General features: G+C 40.0%; 1 protein-coding gene across 3 annotated transcripts in view; it reads left to right on the top strand.

Annotated features, from left to right (window-relative positions):
* The window catches only part of KLHL29 (kelch like family member 29), an 850,651-nt gene that overhangs the window by 125,128 nt on the left and 701,776 nt on the right, over window positions 1-23,747 (top strand). For all 3 annotated transcript variants that reach the window (XM_075861037.1, XM_075861036.1, XM_075861038.1), the window contains exon 2: window positions 4,561-4,669. The gene's annotated coding sequence lies outside the window, so the exon portion shown is untranslated. The remainder of the gene's footprint in view (window positions 1-4,560; window positions 4,670-23,747) is intronic.

Below are 23,747 nucleotides of genomic sequence, written 5' to 3'. Positions count from 1 at the left end.
CATCTAAGTTCCTCCACCGTAACCAAAATCCTCGGTAAGTGGGGGTCCTATATGTGAAATGGTGCCGCCCGGTTGGGTCTTTCTCTGCGTTTCATAGGATTCAGATCATTACAGGTGGGTGTAGAACTGATGAGTATTCATATCATTTCATGTGACTAAAGCTTCTTCAGGAGCCACAAGATCTTTACACGTCACCTTGGCAATCACAACAGGACCTAATCGAAACCCTTCTAAACTCTTCCACGTGGGGAATCTATTACAGAATCCCATGTAGACAAGCTTTACTCTCAGACTTCTCTTAGCGTGTCGTCTATTGCTCTCTCATTAATTGTTTCAATCAATACTCATTTTTTCATCCTCGAGAAGGTCACTAGAATATTCAACCTGTCCAATAAGAAAATGAAGCATTCTCTTATCATTATCTGTCAGTGGCGTTATCCCTCAGCTTTTTCTTACAGAATTCATGTGCATTTCTATTACCCAATGTCATGTTTAAAAAAAAGGCTTTTCACTGTTGCTTTTTTTGCATATCAACCCGATATCCACGAGACCGGGAGCCAAGTGCCCGCATTTTCCACCATATAATAAATGGTTAGTGCACTTTTCCCCCCAACATTTCTGTTGAAATCATACGCTTTTGGTACACCATAAATTATAATTAAAGGCTTTCAGTAGTTAATGTACACTCAGTAGCATTCATCTCATTAACTGTATTTATCTGAAATTACTACTTTGCCAAATTGATATTGGCAGTCAAGTGGATTCTTGAAAATGTTTTCTTCCAGACATCCATGCACGAGCGAATTCTTCCTACATGTGCTTGCATTTTCAGACCCAGAAAGCATCAACTAGGATATACATGTATACAGCTTTAACTTATTTAGCATAGAAATAGAGGTCTGACCCACGCCATGTACCCTTGTAGCTATTCCCGGATGACATAGACATATGGTACAATAGAATATATTGCTGCTCGCGTAATTCATGTTTTGCTCTGTGCTATTAGGATAATTTACCAGGCTTCTTGTGTATTCATTTACCTCCGTAACCTCAGTTCCTGTTCCACGCGTTTCACTCGGCCATACCTTCTGATCCTGGAAAATTGTCAAATCTAAATTCAGTGTTTGAATATTCATTCTATGTCATGCACAAAAGGGAGGATGGGTGTGCTGCTTCTGCTGCTGTCTTCTCTGTCCATTCATGACTGATGATAAAATTAATTGTAATGAAATGGGGTTTATTGAAAAGAACGGGAACCGCTGCCGGCTGCGAAATGAGTGGGATCTCTTATTATTGATACACTAAATTCAAAATTTAACATCTAGCAGGACAGGCTCAAATTTCAAACCGAATGTGTTTCAGTATGTATTTCTAGGGCTAGAAATAGATTTTTATGGCTTTAATATTTTTGTAGAACATAATGATCATGTATTAAATGGATTAAAGGTTGTCAAAGCCCCTCCCTCTTCTCTTAGCTTTCCTGATTGGCAACTTGATGCCCTAAAGTACTGTACAATAATATATTATTATTATTGTTGTTATTATTATTATTATTATTATTGTTATTATTATTATTATTATTATTATTATTATTATTGTTATTATTATTACATTTTGCAACATTGAGAAACCCAGTTCCGCAATATTTGCAATTTTTAGTTCCAACATAGCAAAAGTATAATCAATATGTATAGTAAGTGCATTCACATACTGTAATTAGAGAAAGAAAAAGAAGTAGCTAGTTTTAGGTCACTACATTCAGGCAGCACGGGAAGACTGCAGAAGAAATCATACCGTTTTAGGATATAAACATGCAAGACCAAGGTAAAAAGGTACAGGAAAGGCTTTAAGTTACGTGAGATCTATATATATATATTGGAGAGGGAGGCTTGTTTAAGGTCATTCCATTAAGACAATAGGAAGCATGGGAAGATTGCACAAATATTGCCCAAGAAATCATATATTTCTAGTAAACAAACATGCAAGATAAAGGTAAAAATGTGCAGGAGCAGAAAAGGCTTTAAACTATGCGAAAAAGAGATTGAGAGACAGGCAGTCTTGGATTAGATTGTTTTAGGTCATTTCATTCAGGCAACATGAAGCATAGGAAAACTGCACAAGAAATCATACAGTTTTAGGATATAAACATGCAAGACAAAGGTAAAAGGGTGTAGGAACAGAATAGGCTTTAGACTGAGAGAAAGAGAGAGATAGACAGCCTTGGGGTGGTCTTGTTTTAGGTCATTCCATTTAGGTAACATGAAGCATATAAAGACAGCACAAGAAATCATACAGTTTTAGGATATAAACATGCAAGACAAAGGTAAAAAGGTGCAGGAACAGAGAAGATTTTGGTTATGTGTGTGAGAGAAAGAGAGAGACTTGGCGTGGCTTGTTTGAGATCATTCCATTCGGGCAACGGGAAGCATGGGAAGACTGGTCAAGATATCTTACCGTTATAAGATATAAACATGCAAGACAAAGGTAAAGAGGTGCAAGAGCAGAAAAGGCTTAAAGTTATGTGTGAGGCTTGGGGGGCATTGTACAGCAAGTGGAGATAGGATATTAATATCACGCTATCATCACCCTGTTATGAATGGTGGTATATACTGTACGTTCGATCTAAAGCAACAGCAGACATGACCTATAATGTACATGAAGCTATATGAACACGTGTCGCAGTGATTGTCCGTCCTATCGATACCAGGATTATTTCTTATATTTGGGATAGTTTAAACTAAGCTAGAAGAAAGTTAGTGAACCAGAGGGAATACGCTGCTTCATACACAGCTGTGATAAGGACGGACGTGCTCGGGATTATTTGTTTTGGCAGTATTAAAGCTTCTTTGTCTTTTATCTCTAAATACGAAATAATATTAGTACGTTGAGACTATAAACACGTGTCTAAGTGCGTTAGACTAAAAATAAAATGCGCTTTGTGTCTGTGACACTAATCTCTTGTTAAAGTGCAATGAACGCCGGTGCCACTCACTCACGGGCCGCCCGGCTCATTGCCATTGGCATCCTGTTTGTTATGAGAATGTATTCAAAATAAACAAGGATTATTAATATTTTATTAATGAGATGAGGACATGATCTGCAGCTTATACCAATTGGGCCAATTGTTGAAGGAGGGCGGCTCAAAAATAAGTGGCATGACCCCAACTGGATAACCCCTTCTCAAAAGCAGGAGGCTCGAGCTGCTGAAACTGAAAGCGGGTCACCCTCTATGATGCCCATTTGCCCTAACAGGATATGTGGATGGGGTTGTCCCCTTTAAAGAGGACCTGTCATCTCTCCTGACATGTCTATTTTAGTAAATAATTGCATTCCCCATGAAAAAAAAATTCTGGAACTTTTTTTCCTTAGAACTCTGTGTTGTGCCGTTCCTCTGTTATTCCTCCTAGAAATGTATAAATAAATTGATAACTGGGTGTTACCATTTCCCTTGTCAAAGGGGCGTGTCCCTGCACAGTCTCACTCTATCAGCACTGATTGGACATTGTAAGTCTGTGTAGGGACACACCCCCAACTGGTAACAGCCTTAATTTATTCATAACTTTCTAGGAGGACTAACAGAGGAACGGCAGAATATAAAGTTCTAAGAAAAGGTGTTGCAGAATTATTATCTCATTAGGAATACAATTATTTCCTAAAACAAACATGTCAGGAGTAGTATTCTTCTAAGAGATTTCTTAGTTGTATCGGTTTCTAGCAACTGATTTAACACCAACATGGCCCTGAATACAGCTCCTATTTGGTGAATCACCCAGCTTTCCAAGACTCCTGAAAGGCAGAGCTGCCAAGTCATGTAGTAACATCAATATATAACATGTAACTTATCCATTAAAGGGGCTTACCTACAAACTCCAGAGGATAGATAATAAATGTTAGATTGCTGGGGGCCATAGATCACTACTACATTGTCCCCCCCTCCTCACCAGCGCAACGACTGTAAGAAGGAGTTTCAGTACTCTTGGAAAGCTGGGTGACAACTATGGCAAAGCTGGGTGACAACCCCTATGTAAAAACTGGGTGACAACTCCAATGGCAAAGCTGGGTCATCCAGCTTTCTCAGACAAGAAATACAATTTTGCAAGGATTTTCTTTTTTAACTTGGTTTCTATCATCCTGGCAGACTTTGATGTGTGTAAGGCCCCATGCACACGAGCGTAGTTTTCATCCGTAATTACGGATCAGGTAATTACGGATTCAATTGCGGACCCATTCATTTCTATAGGCCACGAACACCTTTCCGTATTTATGTGCGGATGTGTGACCGGGCCGTAAAAATGATCCGCAAAATATCGAACATGTCCCATTCCTGTCCGCAATTGCGGCACGGACTCCCCCATAAAAGTCTATGGGCACTTCCACAAGCGCTTCAGGCGGATCTGTATTTGCTGACAGTAAAAACCCTTACGGTCGTGTGCATGAGGCCTGAGACTGAGGAGGTCGGCCGAGCCTCGAATGAATGAAATGCGCATTATTTTAGAATCCACAATATGTGAAGCTGCCGCGGTACAGACACTTCTATTCATTCCTGTCTCTTCTTTACAGTAACCAGAAGATCTTCTCATTAATACATTGGAATCACCGCAATAAGGACATATAGGCGAGCGCTCCATCCTGGATAACGTGAACTCCTCTTATTGGACAGATACTGAAGGTAATGACTATCCATTTTACCATATTGCAATTAAATTGTGTGGGTGTTTTTTATTCGTTAGAAGTTTTGTATACAATATAATTCTGTACATATGTGATCACATAAACGTTTATGGAGGGTGAACCCAAAGTCAGGCACCACCCAGGCTATCATTTTTGGTCCCCGTTAAACCAATATGAATATATAAATTTGTGTGTAAATGGTCAATTGATCTGATGGAAACCAGAAAGAAAACCACATTGAATGTAGCGTGAAAATGGTGATCTGAGACACAATCCTATAATCAGGAATTGGAAATACATTTTGCTAAGATCATAAACAATGACATTTTTGTAACCATATTTTCATGATTGATCTCGGTCTACTTTGTCTTCAGTATTTAAGAAACGCTAAAATTGATACACTGTGTTATACCTAGTGTAGGGACTGCGGGGGCGGTGCCTGACACAGGAAGAGCACCAATGAGAGGATCTCTGTGTCATGCCACGCCCCCTCAGTCCCTGCACTAGTTATAACACATTGTATCAGTTTTGCCAGGAATGATGTTTTAATTTACTACCTCATTCCTTTCTTTATTATATATTGGCCCAAAATAAGTGAATGATGGCTTCACATACTATGCAAAAATGTATTATATTGCGATTGGAGGATTTACCCCTAAGGAAGGAGGAGCTGAAATGAGTTCAGTCTTATGTCTGTCATAGTTTGTGATAATACATTTAGCTTTTGCTTTAAGAATATAGTATACAATTAACATCGGAGATATAACATGAAACTCCTGGGGTCCGATACAAAATCATAGGGCCCCTGAACGACCACATGAAATATACAGTGCCATACCTCCTGACCGTCCCATTTTTTTGTGAGAATGTCCTGAGAACAGGACAAAAAGGAGGTGGGCATATATAGATTTGAATAAAATGGGCATTTCTGGACAGGGGTTAAAATTTTGGGAGGTGTATATTACTGCTGTTTTTTAATGGCAGAGGGACCATGGTTAACACTTCATATTTACCCCTTTGGAGTATCATACATATAGGATAGGGGGCCATGTAGCAAAAAGAAAAGAGAGCCAGTGTAATTCCACTCTGCCCATGGAACGGGATATGGAGTTGTCCAGGATTAGAAAAAAAGTGTTGTTTTTTTACTTTCGAGAAACAGTGCCACTCTGGCCCATAGGCTGTCTCTGGTATTGCAGCTTAACACTATATAAGTGAATAGGGCTGTGCTGCAATATCAAACCTAGCCCATCTACAAGAGTGGCACTATTAATTGGAGCTCCCGATGGACTAATATTGTATTGCATCCCCTAATCGTGGTTCAATGTCATCATAAAATGTGGGGGTTCATCGATCATTCTTCATTTACAGCAACGTTTTGCATTGCAAGGTCGGCTGTCTGCTTTATCCTTTTATTCCATACCTTTACGTTATATTTACAAGGCAGTCAGTGTTCTTGAGGATTCATATGGATTTCTTCCTCATCTGCCATTCTTGACTGTGATAAGTGTTATTTGATACATTCGATCAGATGCCTGTATTAAAAAGTCAATTGTGCTTTTAGAGTCAAACACTTGAGAAATGGTTTCAAGATATTGCATTGACCAAATTATTGAACGATTGGATTGTAGAGTCACTGCGGCGAAGCGCGTAACACTTAACTACAGCTCTCAGCAGAGGTTGTTGATGACCCAGGCCCGGAAAGCTTGATGTAGTTGCCACAATTGACTGTGATAAAAGATTTCTGCGAGGCGCTGACCGTGACTCACTCAGTATAACAAGAGCTCAGACGCTTCTAGCTTTCATATTGTTAACCAAGTTTCTCCGTATATATGATGTGAAAATAAATCTCCAGCCTTATGCAAATGTGGACTTTACAAAACCCTGCAGGGGATGTCTCCGGTTACCCAAGTCCTGGCTGTGGAAAGGTCATGTCGTTCATGGAGTAAAGACTTTCATATCCAGACTTATGCATGCGACTTCAATTCAGAATAAATATTTGGTTATGCTTTCCAAGATTAGAGATGCAGCACAGCTGAAATACACAGTTGAGTCCCATTATTATGACCACCTCCTACATTCGGCAGCGTGCAGCCCATGAAGGAAGAGATGTGTCATGGGCTGGCTTGGTGGGTATATAAGGTGCGTGATAGGCTGTCTGATTTCACTCGTTCTGGTAAAAGGGGCGATTTATCAGAGTTGCAAAAAGGGATGATTATTGGCTTTCGGGCCTAGGGTGGCGGTATTTCTCACACAGCGCAGTTTATGAACTGTTCGCGGGCTGCTGCCCCATTGGGAATAACCGTCGTGGAAACTGAAGACACCACGTGCGACATGTGACACGGCTAGAAATGTCCGACAGTGGTTGGAAGAGCACGACCGAGACTTCCACGTACTTCCCTGCCCCCCTAATTCATCAGACTTGAACCCAATTAAGCATCTGTGGGACCTCGATCGCCTTGTTCGCTCTATGGATCCTCCCCCACGCACCCTCCAGTAAATGTCGGATGAACTGCAGTCAGCACGGCGCCAGATATCGGAGACCACCGACCAGCCCCTTATTCAGTCACTCCCCGCCCTTCTAGCTGCTGTCCGTGCTGCACACGGCGGTTACTCTGGATATCAGCTGGTGGTCATTATAATGTGACTAGACTGTGTAGTTATGTGTAATGTGATAATGCGGTTAAAGAGGATCTGTCACCTCTCCTGACACGTTTGTTTTATTAAATACTTGTATTCCCCATGAAAAAACAATTCTGGAGCATCTTTTCTTACAACACTGCATGGTGCCGTTCCTCTGTTATTGCTACTGGAAATGTATGAATAAATTGATAACTCGGTGTTACCATTCCCATTGTTAAAAGGGCGTATCCCAACACAGTGTCACTTTGTCAGCACTGATTGGATAGTGTCAGATGGTGTAGGGACACACCCACAACTGGTTACACCTGGTTGTCAATTTACTCACAAATTTCTAGGAGGAATCACAGAGGTACGGCACAATGAAAAGTTCTAAGAAAGCTTAAACGGCGCAGGTTTATGCTCTGTGCTCGAGCAACTGGGCAGTTTAATGTCGAGTGCCTGGCAGTCAAAGACTGCCGGCAACCCTGGAGAAGAGACAGAAATGGTTATTACCGCTTTTGTATTCTTTGCACCTAGGTAAACAGCGCTACATGATCGCCGGGATGCCGTTAGTGGCCGGCTGCTGCTGGGTCTAACTAGAACCGGCATAGCTCTGTAAGTGACTATAGTCACTATAACATGGCTGATTTCCCCTGTTCCTGGGGTTACTGTGTAGCCCAAGTTACAGTTGAAAAGTATAGTGTAATAATAATAAAGTCCCCAAAGGTGTTTTCTGAGGGACAGGTCATAATAAGAAAATAATAATAAAAAAAATAGTAATAATAAATTAAGCAAATATTACACATAAAATACTCCACCAAAAAAAATGCTCCCTCCGCCAATCATTGTGTTAATGCTGGACCTGACCCAATTACCCTAAACTAGACACTTAATGTATTAAAATTGACGGTATACAATAACTATTACAGATTACGTAAAGTAATTCAGGTAAAGCTATATTAATAAACAGAAAAAAAATGAGCTAAAAAGTAAAAAAGCATTCTTATCTTTAAACTAATAACCTAACAATTAAAAAAAAAGCTAAAATGACGTGTATAAAAATGATAAGAAAAAGAAACCTGCAATGATCCCGAAATAAACATTGTAAAAACAAATAAAAGTTATAGCCGTCTAACTAACGCGTGCTAAAAATGGCTATATGGTGCCTGGTCCTGAACCGGTTAAATATTTTGTGCTACGATATGTCATTAATTCTAGTGAGTGTATCTTCTTGTATTACGGTACACCAGTATGTGTGAACAGACGACACAGCGGGTTCAATGATCCGTATGTCGGGAGAACTTTCAGTGCAGTTCGAAGCCGCAGAGATAACAATTACTACCAGACCCCAACACCGCAAAGTGAATGTCAACCCTTAAACGCTATTTTTAAAAAAAATAAACAAAAACTAAATAAAACCCAAATTCTGTACTGATTAATTTCAGAATATATCTTTATAGAGGTCGGAGCTCTGTTTTACTGATACAGAGCTCCAAATTCCCTGATTTCCTCACATAGACATAGGAGATTTATTAAGACTCTCGTTTCACACGTCAGTCTTAATAAACAATTAGTTGGAGTAAGATGCGACACATTTATTAAGAAGCAAATCTCTTAATAAATATGTTGCATCTTTCGGCTGGCCGTGCTCCAGAATTATAGCGAAATGACCACATTCGTGCGCCATCCATTCTCCCCTTCCCATTGGACATATAAAAATGAGTAGATCACCTCACCGCGTCTTTTTTCCCCTCCAGGTCCCCTCAGACTGCAGGTCGCGGGTCATACAAGGTCCTAATGTCGAGCACTGTTAGTGCCTTGTATACGATGCAGCATTTAACGTCATCAATGCTGCATCACCTACAACGTCCTGAGGGCAGTGTCACATACAATGTCCTGACACTATCCGGCGTTGTATATGCCGCGTCCTGCAGTAAAGTCTGACCCCGAGGGAAGAAGAGGAGCGGTGATATATACTTTTTGTTTTAATTGTCCAATGGGGATCAGGGGGTAGTTTGATGGGTAGGGCAGTCCAATCTGGGAGACAAGTTACAGGACTGCTATAATTTATGCCAGTTTTCTGGAGTAAATTATATTAAATTTGTCATGCAGTGGTGGTCCCATCCCCTTTTGGAACACACGCACCTTTTTACAAAAGTGGCAACGGTGGCGTAAAAAGGACAAAAGTTTAAATTTACTACGCAATTTGCTTCTTTTCTACATCAGTTAAATTATAAAATTCTAGCTGCCACTAGAGGGAGCTGAGGAGCTTACTCAATAATAAAAGAATTGTCAGGAAATGTCTCAGTTCCCCCTAGTGGTCGCTGGAGGTATACAGAATTATATCATTTACCTCTATGACTGTGTGAAGGGAAGCGGTAGATTTGGAGCTCTGTATTAGTAACACGAGGTATTATTCCCTATAAAGATATATTAAGAAATCAACCAGTATAGAATTTAGGACCTGAAAATAAATTGGTGGTAAAAGGTGAACATTCACTCCATAGTTTACCCAAGCCCATCAGAAAGCGGGATTGTGACTTCACGTCACTACAGCATATAAGTGAATATGAGTCTATGGGATGACAGTATAGAATAATCCACATCTCTCGTTGCTGAATCTTAGTTTTTTGTTGTCTCCTTTTGATGCTGAATGTGCGATCCGCTGAACTGAACACGCACTTGAAATGAACTTAGCCTGATAAACCCTGGCAGCTACATTGGCACAGAGGGGGTGGCTAGATGAAGCTCCATCGCCGCAGAAGCACTAGAAAAACGCTCTGCAGCCCCGACCTTCCATTCTTTTTGCTCTATAAAGAATTTGACCCGGCACAAAACTTTATCCTGCAAATTCATGACACAATAGGCGACTGTTTGGTCTGTGTTTATACAGAAGCAGTGGGAAGATCGTCCGTTATGTAGGCGTTGGGGTCGACACAAAAGACAAGGAATGTCGCAAGCAAGCATTATACCAGACTGCCTAAAAACAGCAGTGGGGTGAGATGTACAAAAACTAAAGCAAAGAGGTCATAGGGGTATTGCCCGTTGTTACTAACAAAATGGATAAGAAAAATGTAAGAACCTGGGCATCTTGGGCATCTTAATTATTTTTCCTATGTAAGAAAACTTCTGCAGAAATTTCTATTTATTATTCAGTACCGTGTAAAAAAAAAAATATTAGCGTAGCACTTAAAGGGGTTGTCCAGGATTACAAAATTGGATCTGTTTTTTTTTTTCTAGAAAGAGCGCCACATTTTTCCATGGGATGTGTCTGGTATTACAGTTTGCCCCCATTTACTTGGATGGCTTTTGCTGCAATACCAGACACAGCCCATAAATAGAGAGATGGCGCCATTTTTGGAAAAAAGGAAAAGCAGACCCTATATTTTATTCCTGGACAACCTCTGTAAAATGCTTTCCTCCATAGCCAGCGTCCTGTCAGCTGCCGCTGATCTCCTCCGGGTATTGGGCGTGTTAACCATTTGGTTTCTTAAAGGGCCGGTGCGTGGCAAAAGTTTTGCTTTTCTATCAATGCCTTTTTGTGCTGGCCTTTTTAAGGACCTTTCCCCTATTGCTCTATGCATGAGCGATTAGGTTCTTCAATCTCCTATTGTGCTTTAGTGTTCTACTGTCCCATTACTATTCCGTTATTGACCATGTATATTGTCTGCTGGCCGCTCTGACCTCTTGCCTGACTACCATGTACGACTGAACTCTGCCTGTCCTGACCTTTGCCCATCTACCGATCAGGTGTAAGCGCTGCCTGCCCTGACCTTATGCCTGTATACTCTGGAGCTGGACTTGGTTCTGCACCCTTCTCCCGTCTACGCTATTAATTCCCCTCAGTAAAGTCCAAATTGACCTACAGGGGGAAGCCCGGGGAATTCCTTAGACTTTGCTCATGGGTTTAGCTCAACGCCAAATCCGTAGCATCTCTGTGGGTCCACATCCGCGACTACAGGCGTGTTACATGCACGTACTATATGTGATGCCACAATCATTATGTAGAGCGCCATGCTGCTTCTTTCTCTACACTTTAGAGTTTTTTGTAAAACTTTGGAGATGTATGGAAAGTACAAGGAGTTTTTCTCCTCTGAGGGATCCTCCACAGACCAGTGCCCAGACGCTCCGTTATGGCAGGGGTTACATTTTAGACAGTTATTTTGTGAATTTCTACTTCTCATGTTCAGTTCAGTGTCGGGTCATGTCAAAATACAGTAAGTGATGAGTTTCCCAGTTGTCTTGGCACTAATGTCTCAACCATGAATAGAGAGACGTGAAAGCCGGCAGCTTCGGCCATGAATGTTACAGTGGATGTCTTCACGCAGATTAAAAATAAAACGTTGGTGTCAATACGTTTTACAGCGCGGCTTATGTAAAAAGATATTTCAGCTGGTGCATTTTATATAGGAGGTTTCTGTGCCAAGGCATATGCAAAGATCTTCGGTGCCAGTATTAGGCAGGGCATCCGGCAGGATAGTCTCATGCAGTGCAATTTGAGTTTTGCAAATTTTTTTCGCACATTTTCAATGCTATCAGACATGCATTGCATGATGGAGTGTGCCCCATCCCAAAAGAAAGGCATGTGCCGCATCCTAACCCAAAGGAGTATGCCAAGTTTTAACAGTAAAGTGTGTCACATCCCAACAAAATAGAGAGTGCCAGATCCAAGCACAATGCAGTAAGCCAGATACCAACACAGTCGAGTTGCCAACGCTATTGAATGTGCCACATCTGAATATTAAGGAGTGAGCCATTTATGAGAAGTGGATTTCATGAAAAAATTATTTCTGTCGCCACTAGGGGAAGTTCACGGCATATACATTTATTATAGCGTTCAATAGGAGCTGTACAAAACCCTACCATCTGAGCTCCCCCTAGTGGTGGCCATAGGCAAACCGAATTTTATCATTTAACTATGGCTTTGAGGGCAACCAGAGAATTTGGAGCATGAAATCTGAAAACTGACCTCTATAAGGAATAAAAAAAAAATTACATTATAGGTACATTTTCCTGCCCTTCTAAATCTTCTTACCTCCATCTCTAAAACCGATAGGAATATATGGGTATTCATGCACTGAATGTTAACAGGACGCTCCCATTCAGTGATAGCAAGCCGAGATATTGAAAATGGTGAGGAATTGTAGAAACAAAGATTATTAGAAAGTTGTAGCACTTCTCGTTATTCAATGAATAGACTTTATTTACATTAAAAAAATCCCTTTACTCAACAAAATGCTGGTAAATATATTTCCTAATACTGTATGTCTACCCTATAAAGCTATGGCTCTCCAGCTATTGTAAAACTACAACTCCTATCATGACATAACAACCGCAGGCTGCCAGAGCATGTTGGAAAATTTCATTTTACAGCAGCTGAAGAGACACAAGTTGGAGACCACTGCTATAATGTTAAGGGCTGCTAAAATGCACGTCCATTAATATTATGCTTAAAAGGGTTCTCTGCTATGTACATTGAATTTTTTTTAAAAGGATCCCTTGACAATAACAAAGTGTCCCCATGCAGGGACCCCCAGCGATCAGCTGTAATCTATGGGCAAACCTGGTAGTAAGTGTTTCATTTCCCTGCAGTGCCACCACAGGTGAGATGAAGCATTACACAGTTCACATTCATATCAATGGGTTGAGTGAGAGACATTCTTGGCAAACATTTTCTGGCCAAAAAAAAGAGAATCCTGAACTGGGGACCCCTTCTATTAACCCAAAATTATCTGACAGGGGATGTGAAAATTAGTTTTCTAAGCTGTCCAACTATAATAAATCTAAGCAGTATGCTGGAACTCACCAGTACTCTACAACATTCGATATTTTCTACACCTCACGTATACATAAAATATTGCATTGTGCTTCGAGACGTTGTTTAAATGCCTTTCCTCCAGACTTAAGGTCCTATAGAAAAATGCAATGACTCATATACTATAAACACAAAGTATAAAGACTCCATTGAAATGTATTGAAGATCCAGAGAGTCTCCAAACACGTCATAGAGGTTACTTATAGCACACGAGCTCAGTCAATTCCCTCTATCCAGGTTGCCATGAGCGTCCGGTTTACCTAGAAGAGGGGAAGACGGCTCGGGGGAAGGTGTTATAACAAGGAAGGTAACCAAACAGTAAGAAGCAACCATGTCAGTAGCAGAAACTATATCCACATTCATATTTCCGTCATACGCCCACCACATTCCTGAACTGTGCGCTTCTCACAACACGATTTTTCCAACAAGTTTTCTAGAGGGAATATGGAGAGCGAGAAAAGGCCAAAAGAAAGTTTTCTGTGTCAAGAATTAAGTTTCTATTGATTTTCGGATACACTTTATTAAGAGTTTAATGGGATTTCTAGTATAATGTGTTTTCATCCCTTGTGCCTAATATTAATGCACAATTGTATTCAATTATTCCTGCTGTAGAGGATTGTATTATTTATAGGTTGCAAGTTCCCCCATTCATGACAGTTCCATTGTTCTTTATTTTATTTAACGCATACCTCCTCCTGTCGGTATTGGGATGGTCTGCTCATAATACAATAGCTGGGACAATAGGAGAAAATGGATTACAAGATATAAGTGGTACATTATACTTGGATGTGGCAAGATCTGGAAATGTTAATGCCAGGAGGAGGCAGGTAAAGCCCATGATTTTACACATATCATGCAAATAAGCTGACAATTTCTTTTGGAATTGTAGAAAAAAACAACATACACAAACACAAGAAGATCATGCACCAACATGTGCATATGAAGCTTTTATTCAACTCAAATAGATGGTCTCCAAGGAAACAATGCCAACCACTTCACTGTAATGTATTTAGGTTGGCCATATATTTGGAGCTGCTTCACCAACCCAAGACATATGTCCACCCTCTGGCCCTTTAAAGAGCAACCTACATTATTCTTCTTGTATGTTATTGAGAAATTCTAAAGCCCTCTTTATTTTAACTCTACGTGGTCCAATTCTAGGCTCTATGGTTGTGTTTGGCCAGCTGTAACGTACAGTATGGACATGACTTTCCATACTTCTGTTCATTAGACCCGTAAGATCCATTCTTGGGGTTCCATTAAGTAAGAAATGCTGAACGAGTCTTGAAAGGGCTTGAAAAAACCCCAATATGCTCTTTTGAAGTATTTTTTGCATCAAGTCATTCATTCATATACTGAATGCTCCACAACACTGAGAACCGCTCGTATGTGATTTTGATGGAAATTTTTATACTTTGAACATCGCACAGCTCAAAAATGCTTTAATGTGTTTGGCTTGTTCATACAGTATGTTTAACCTAAGGTATTACAAGTAGCGCAGTTTCTTTTTTTTTATAATGACCCTTGGACACCCAACTTTAGGCACCCAGTTCCTATGTATATCAAGAAAAAAACCTGCTTGACAGATGTCATAGCCCACTGGTGATCTAGGTTTACATGCTCCATGCTAAGAGTTTGGTAGACATGGGACCTACTGGGACTCCAAGGACTCCCATAAATCCAGAGCTGGACTTGTTCTGTGTCATAAACTTATAAAGGGGGACACCATATTGAAAGGTCTACTGTGTGGGTTTGAGTCCTCTGCTTCCCGCCTTGTGGCAGTGTGGAGCTGCTGATCTAGGAACCCTATGGAGATAGCAAAAGCCTTACGGGAAGTTTTGTGGCTAAATTAGGATGGGGACCAAGACATTTGTCACTGTACAGCCCCTGCTGTGTGCACCATGACCACAGTATGGCCGACCTCTTAGTCCGCAGTATGTCACAATTTTGGATTTCATGATAGAAACAAATCAAACTGGTTGAAAATAAATGTAGTAATCCAACTTCGACTGAGTACACCAAATTATTTATAAAAATGTTCAGCATTGATGGGGAAAAAAAACCATGTATTTTATTTAATGACTTTGGATCCTCTTCTATCATAAATTTACAGCACAGTCTGATTTTCTACATTGTGGAATCTAAGTCATACTTCTCTCCTAGATTGTCCAAGATCCTCCGGAAAAAAGGAAGGTCTTTCAGACTTCCGGCAGAGCAGGCAAATCTTCCTCTTAGGCTGGGTTAACACTGAGTTTTTTGCAGGCAGAAAATCTGCCTCAAAATTCCATTTGGAATTTTGAGGCAGATTTTGCTCTGCCTGCACGCCGATTTTTGCGGCGTTTTTCGCCCGCGGCCACTGAGCGCTGCGTTTAATAAAACGCAGCGAAATACGCTTTCTCTGCCTCCCGATGATGGCAATGGGAGGTCAGAGACGTAAACGCCCGAAGATAGGGCATGTCCCTTCATTTTCTCTCGAGCCGTTTTTTAAGCTGGCAGGAAAAAAACGCCTCCGCCTCCCATTGAAATCAATGGGAGGCATTTTTGGCCATTTTTTGGCGCATTTTCCGACGCGGTTTCCGCGTCAAAAGACGTGTCCAAAAACTCAGTGTGAACTGACCCTAGGGCTGCTGGCTGAAGCCTCTAGGGGAAGCTAGCTGCATATATATTTATAGTGCACCCATTGACATTAAAGTGCGTATGCAGTGAGCACCCCCTTTTATTTGTTGCAGGCAGACAGAATTTGAGGGGAAGCTTTATACTGGCGCCGCTTGTGAGTGGGCACTCTGCTGGCACTGCTTGTGAGGGGGCACTCTGCTGGCACTGTTAATAAAGGAAAAATCTGAGGAGCGCAAAATGCGTTACATCTTTAATCTTCTGAAAACTGATTCTGGCCATAGAATTCCAGCCATTATTAGTTAACCCTTTGTCCATGAAAGGCTATGTTCACACGGTTAACAAAATACGGCTGAAAATACTGAGCTGTTTTCAAGAGAAGACAGCTCCCGATTTTCAGCCGTTTTTTTAATCAAAGTAGAGTTTTTTGCTGCGTTTTTTTTTGGCCAATTCTGGAGCTGTTTTTCTATTGAGTCAATGTTCAACGTTTTTTGAAAATAAGGCGTAAAAAAATTCCTTGTCGGAACAGAACGCCGTATTTCCCATTGAAATCAATGGGCAGATGTTTGTAGGCGTTCTGCTTCCTATTTTTCAGCCAAATTTCGGGATGTTTACGGCCCGAAAAACAGCTGAAAATAGCCAGTGTGAACATACTCTTACATGTCATAAATAACTACAGAACGGTTATACAGGACTTATCATCTTAATTTAGATAAATCTACTTGTCTATCTCTAAGACGTCTCGATTGAAATTCTCAGCAGGTGTGTATTGAACGTACTGGAGCGAGGGTGTGCGTAATTTACAGACATGCATATGTTTTCATTAGCGGAAAGGTCAGCCTCAAGGTGAGATCCAATGTAACTTATTTTATTAGTGTTAAATCAAGTTAGCAGTTTCACGCATCACTTACTGTCCCTGCTGAGCTCCAACATCAAGTCCATAAATGATCAGGAGACAAAGAAGCAATGTCCGATGCTTGGTCAGTATAAAAATGACCAGTTGGTACATCCAGGCAATACAGTGTAGGGTATGTATACTTTTGCAACTATTTTTTATTGCTCCAAACTAATAGAAGCAACTCTGCAAATAGCCTTGATTAAAAAAAAATCTTACTGTTTTGTGAATACATCTATGCAGATCTGTGTGTCTCCATGGTAACAGACTACAAACAAAGACTGTGTAGTCCCTTAATGTCTTGGAAATTTACAACTGTAAAAGAATGGGCAGATCTGACGCCTCATGCACACGACCCAGTGTGCCGTCCGAGTCCCGTCAGTGATCCGAGGAAAGATAGGACACGTTCTATCTTGACTCGGACCATTTTTCACGAACCGATTCACACCCTAAAGTGAATGGGTACGTGAAAACTATCGGGTGCCACTTGGATGCCGTCAAAAACGACCCAAGTGGCACAACAGTCGTGTGCAAGAGGCCTATGGGTGTAACACAACTGCAAGATTAGACTTCAAAGAGTTTGTTTGGAGGAGATAATCATATAGACCTATAAGTGCTGTATACATAAAACTGTAAAATTATTTTAAGAAGACTTTTAAAAAAAAGTTGTTTCATCTTTTTGTTTTAGATCCATTGGTTGCAACAGTGGACACACTATTTTTTTTTCTTTAGCCTGGATTTTTTTTCCTTTTTTTTGGATAACAAACAGGACTTTAGAGTGCAGTTATAGGCTTTGTACAGACCCCCATCATGGCCGTGACAGTTTTGAGGGACCCAATTTCAAACAGATCCTAAAATATCCTGACGGGTTCCATTGACTTATAATGCGGTCCATCTGGTCTCCATTGGGTTTCTAGGTTTTTTAACAGCAGTAATAGTGCTAAAAACGACACTTTTTAATGTACTTTAAGTCCCTATGTCATGCACCACCACTCAGAGACTATAGTGTATCAGTTTTGCCCTGAGTATTCCTTTATAGTTGATTTTCCTGTGTCCACTTTCATTCTTCCCTTTCTTGAAAAACCACATTGAGTATTGTAAACATTTTGCTTTATTGTATTATGCCAATTAAAGAGGTTGCCCCTTTGGGATATCCTATTAGGTATATGAACATCAAAGAGCATGGATTCTCTGCTCAGGATCTACCTTTATTAGCCATTGTTGAGAGCCACTAACAAAAAGTGACTACCACTCTGGAGGACTCAGTGCAAGCATGTAGTACATGATTATCTATTCATGTAAATCGGCACCATGTAACACCACATCTTTCCAGCAGTGGCCGCTGCAGGGCAATATACATCCACTTGCTGCTCCTTTTGACGGTATTAGCTGATCCCTTGAGGTTTCAGCTTTTGGCCCACAGCGATCATGATCGGGTCCTTAGGGTTGCATTGGCAGGAGTATGAATGTTGAATGGTGAGATGAATGGACGGGATACCCATAGCCAATTCCCATCAACATTGACAAATTGTGACAAGTAAGTTTCTGCCCCCGTGAAGTCCACAGTTATCGGTCTCTTTAACGACCATAAATCAGAACTGCTCTATTATGGCTAGAAATGTTTCCAGATAAGCAGCTGGAGCAGTTTCATTGGCGACAAAGTTTTGATTGTCACATCTGCATTTGTAGTATCATCAGCCAAACCGTAGCTGAATGTATTTCACATGAATCGCTGACGTGCTTATTTATTTCTAGCCTCCAGTAATAGAATCAAAATGAGAATGTTAACATTCTCAAAGAGACCGGGGTAATTATACATAGTGTTTTATGCATTTTCTGTCTCCGCTAATGGACCAGCATGGACAGCGAGCACACAGAGGTATTAATACAACCTTTGAAGAGTAAATTAGGATCAGTAAAATAGTTGCTGCGCTAACCTATTTGTGTCACCTTCCCAATTAAAATGCTGCAGTCGAAGCTATGAATTTGTGTTTGCGACTATTGCTTAATTGTTAGTTGTAATGAATGGGCATACAGTAGCAATCTTCACAAACACGGCAGGTTATTTTACTTATAATACAGCCGTTCAGTCAGCTTGCGGCACCCATTTATGCTATTATCTATTATTATATTGTATTTAAAGAGCACCTGTCACGTCAATTATGTCAGCATGTCATAGAGCCGGAAAAGCTGAGCAGATTGATATATAGTTTGTGGGAAAGGATACAGTAGAACTTGTAATTTAATGATTTAAAGCCCTGCTTATGAGTCTAGTGGGCGGAGTCACTCAATGACTGACTGTTTCCCCGCTCATACAGGGACCGCCCACTAGATTTATAATCTCAGAGTAAGCGTGGAATTAACTCAAATTACAAGTTATACTGAATCTTTTCTCACAAAACTACATATCAAACTGCTCAGCTCCTCCTGCTCTACAACATGCTGCCAAATATAAGTAATGTGACAGATTCACTTTAAATAACACTAACAGAACAAGGACAATACCAGTGCTGCCCATATCTTCTAACTCTCCTTTTAGAAAAGTTGCACGACTCTTATTTCAAATCTTTCCTGTATCGGTGCCCATTATCACTGCATAAAAATAAAAGGGGATCAATGACCTAGCACAATAACACCCAGCATTGTCACCCACATCCTCGCTGTTGGAATAAATGGCAGACCCAAACATAATATTAAAGGGCTTGTCCCGTCAGGACAACCATGTCCGTATATAATATTAGGGCGTATGGACGTGATAGTGATAGAAGGATGTCCCCCTCCTGGAACTCTCCATTATAAGACTGAGTGGTGAGCTGCTAACATCACATCAGGAAGCTCCTGTCGTACAAGATAAATGTGTCCATAGGGCTCCATTGTCAGACGGAGGCCAAAACATAATTGAGCCTCATTTATCAACACCGACTAACCAAAAAACTGCCCTTATTGCCAAAAGCAACCAATCACAGCACAGCTTTTATTTCCTAAACCGCTTTAAAAATGTGTCTACTAGACAGTTTTGATCAAATAGGTTGTTTCTATTCTATAGTTAGTTATATTTTAGTATTTTATTTTTACGTCCAGACGCTCTGCTCGGTTTAATAAAACATGTTTCTACTCGCAAGAAACGGCCTAATCCCACAATCATTTCACACTTTAGGAATTCAATTCATTAGCGATTAGGCCATATTTCTGTACCAGGGATATACAAAGGATAAATAAATTACCTCTATATACTTTTGGTTGTTTCTATATTCTAGTTTCATTTTCTACATTTGTATTGGGTGCTATTCATAATGCCCCCGAAATATTTTTCTGAAGTATACCTCCGACATATTCTACTGTATGTTATATTGACTCACAGTATATAAAAAAGTATGTGTGGTATACGTTTATTTACTGGATATCTCTGTATAGAAGTCAACAACAATATTTAATACCTCCCTGACGTATGCCTAAAGGACACTAGTTTGGCCTATACTTTGGGTCTATTGGGCCCAATGAACATGTTTGGGAGCATTTCCTAATGTATATATATATTCATCGTACACAGCAAATGCAGTGTGAATAGAGCCTTACTCTAATAAAAAAAAATTATATTTAATTGAAAGATAAAGAAAGCATGTACATAGAAGGTATAGTTCACACTATAGTTTTTAAATTTTGTCAGCGGTTCCATAATTTTTGACGATGGACCAAAAATTTTTTTATAAAATACAGTATTAAAATGTTTACAACAAAAGGACAAACATACATCTTATTTAAGAAAACGTAAGTACAGTAATATAACCCCTACCTATTTTAGTACCCCTATATGCTATAAATGTATACACTTATTTTAGGTCAGCAGAAACAATGATAAATAACTTACGAAAAAGGAAAAATAACATGGTGGAATAATGTTTTTTTTGCCTATCCACCCCAAAATGAAATGAGTAAAAATGAAAAAACTAAATATACATACCCCAAAATAATAGGTGCCGAAACGACAACTTGTCTTGCATAAAAACAACACCCCATATTGCTGCTTTGATGCAAAAATAAATTAAAGTTATTAGTTCCAAGAATCCCAAATATTGGTTTGGTCCTAAAACCCAAAAATTGCTTGGTCCTGAAGGCGTTAAAAATTAAATCCACTCAAAATGATCTTCTAATATAACATCGATGCATGTGAGAAGATACATAGGTGAAGGCTTTCTTGTTGTGGCCTTGGTATCTCGATCGTAACTACATTTGCTATCAAAAATATTTTTGTATGTGTATTTTTTGGTGTCAAGATATTGTTTCCACATGCAGAATCTGATTAAGCTGAAGGGGAAAATCTTACACAGAAGATTGTCCAATTTCTAGGAGTGCCCCTGTGTGACTTCGGCATGTGGCGTTATGTCTATAATGGGATTGCAGTTGTCATCTTGTGCTGGTGAAAGCAGGATCAGATTGTATACAGCGGGGATAGAAGCCGGCAAATCATCGTATTATGTGAAACGAACGGGTTCTCGGCTCTTTTTTTTATTTTGTGCCTTCTGTTTGTATCTAAAATGATAAAATGTAACATAGATGAGTTTACCAAAAATAGAAACAGAAAAAGAAGCGTAAAAAGTGGAGGATTGTAATAAACAACAAAATTGCATGCTCCACTGTAATGGATTAACCTTCTGATCTGGTCTTCCTGGGAGCATCAATTTAGAAGAAAGTATAAAGGATTGGTGGAGTTTATATGACATTTACTTTGATGCATTTATGCACTTATGTCCTAAAACACTTAAGAACTTCAAATTGATAAGGGAAGAAAATATATTTGTTTATTATCAACTCAACTTATAGGTTAGTCATGGTTTGGGATGTATCAGAGTGTAATGTTACTACTAGCTTTAGATCCTCCGGTGGGGAGCCCTGGTATTCACTGTTAACCCCTTTGACCACTTTTGACGTTCCTGACAGAGCCTCATTTTTCAAATCTGACATGTGTCAATTTATGTGGTAATAACTTCGGAATGCTTTTACCTATCCAAGCGATTCTAAGGTTCTTTTCTTGTGACACATTGGACTTCATGTTACTGTTAAAATTTGCTCGGTACATTTAGTATTTATTTGTGAAAAACACTAAAATGTGGGCAAAAATTGCAAAAATTTGTATTTTTCTATATTTAAATGTATCTGCTTGTAGGACAGGCAGTTATACCACACAAAATTGTTGCTAATTAACATCCCCCATATGTCTACTTTATGTTGGCATTGTTTTTCTTTAACATCCTCTTATTTTTCTAGGACGTCACAAGGCTTAGAACTTTAGCAGCAATTTCTCACATTTTCAAGAAAATTTCAAAAGGCTATTGTTACAGGGACCAGTTCAGTTGTGAAGTAGCTTTTAGGGTCTTATAGATTAGAAACCCCCAATAAGTCTCCCCATTTTAAAAACTTCACCCTTCAAAGTATTCAAAACAGCATTTAGAAAGTTTCTTAGCCCTTTAGACGTTTCACAGGAATTAAACAAAAGTGGAGGTGAAATTTACAAATTTCATTATTTTGTTTTGCAGAAATTAATTTTTAATCAATTTTATTTGTAACACCGAAAGTTTTACCAGAGAAACGCAACTCAATATTTATTGCCCATGTCCTGCAGTTTTAAGAAATATCCCACATGTGGCCCTAGTGTGCTACTGGACTGAAGCACAGCTCTCAGAAGAAAAGGAGCAGCTGGTGGATTTTGGTGCTTCTGTTTTATTAGAATTTTTTTTAGATACCATGTCAGGTTTGAAGGGCTCTTGCGGTGCCAAAACAGTGGAAATCCCCTAAAAGTGACCCCATTTGAGAAACTACACCCCTCAATGAAATTATGTAGGGGTAGAGTTAGCATTTTAACCCTACAGGTTTGTTGCAGAAATGATTGGAATTAGGCAGTGAAAATGAAAATCTACATTCCTTCAAAGAAAATGTAGGTTTCCATTTATTTTTTTCTAATTTCCACAAGGACTAAAGGAGAAAAAGCACCGCAACAATTTCTCCTGACTACGGCAATACCTGATATGTGATCATAAACTCCTGTTTGGGCACACAGTATGGCTCAGGAAGGAAGGAGCACCATTTAGATTTTGGAGCGCAGATTTTGCTGGATTGGTTTCTGGGTGCTATGTCGCATTTGCAAAGCCCCTGTGGGACCAAAACAGTAAAACACCCCCCGGAAGTGACCCCATTTGAGAAACTACACCCCTCAAGGTATTCACCTAGGTGGTGTACTAAGAGTGAGCAGGTGTTTTGCAGAAATTAGTGTGCACTCGTTGTTGGAGTGAAAATGGGATTTTTTTCCATAGATATGCCAATATGTGGTGCCCAGCTTGTGCCACCATAAGAAGACAGGGCTCTAATTATTAAGCTGTGTTTCCCGGTTTTAGAACCAACCTACATGTGGCCCTAATCTTTTGCCTGGACTATCGACAGGGCTCAGGAGTGAGAGTACCATTCGAAATTGAGGCCTAGTTTGGCGACTTACAAAGTATTGGTTCACAATTGCAGAGGCTCTGATGTGAAGAAGTAAAAGAAACCCCTGAGAAGTGACCCCATTTTAGAAACTACACCCCTCAAGGCATTTATTAAGGGGTGTAGTGAGCATTTTCACCCCACAGGTCTTTTTCATAAATAAATGCGCTGCGGATGGTGCAAAGTAAAAATTGACATTTTTCCCCAGATGTGACATTTCATTGGCAACTATGTCGTGCCCAGCTTATGCCACTGGAGTCACACACCCCAAAAATTGTTAAAAGGGTTCTCCCAGGTATGGCGGTGCCATATATGTGGAAGTATACTGCTGTTTGGGCACGCTGTAGGGCACAGTAGGGAGGGAGCACATTTGGCTTTTGGAGCGTGGATTTTGCTTTGTAGTAGTTTTGTTTGGAGTTTTACTGGTGTTTCAGTTTATAATGTGGGGCATATGTAAGCTGGGCAGAGTACATCAGGGGCATAGTCAGGTGGTATAATAATCAGGTAAAAAAAAAACAATAAAAGAATCCATAGATGTGTGTTACGCTGTGAAGCAATCCTTTCTGTACAGGCCAGTGTCGCACTGATAAATGTCCTTCCTTATCCCCCTTTTGGTCCAGACTCCGCACCTTTGCAGTTTGGGGAATTTTGCTGGGAAGT

The sequence above is a fragment of the Rhinoderma darwinii genome, chromosome 4 (assembly GCF_050947455.1).
Source record: "Rhinoderma darwinii isolate aRhiDar2 chromosome 4, aRhiDar2.hap1, whole genome shotgun sequence".
Taxonomy (NCBI): Eukaryota; Metazoa; Chordata; class Amphibia; order Anura; family Rhinodermatidae; genus Rhinoderma; species Rhinoderma darwinii.
Note: the sequence above shows the minus strand (reverse complement) of the source record. Positions and strands in the feature narration are given on the sequence as shown.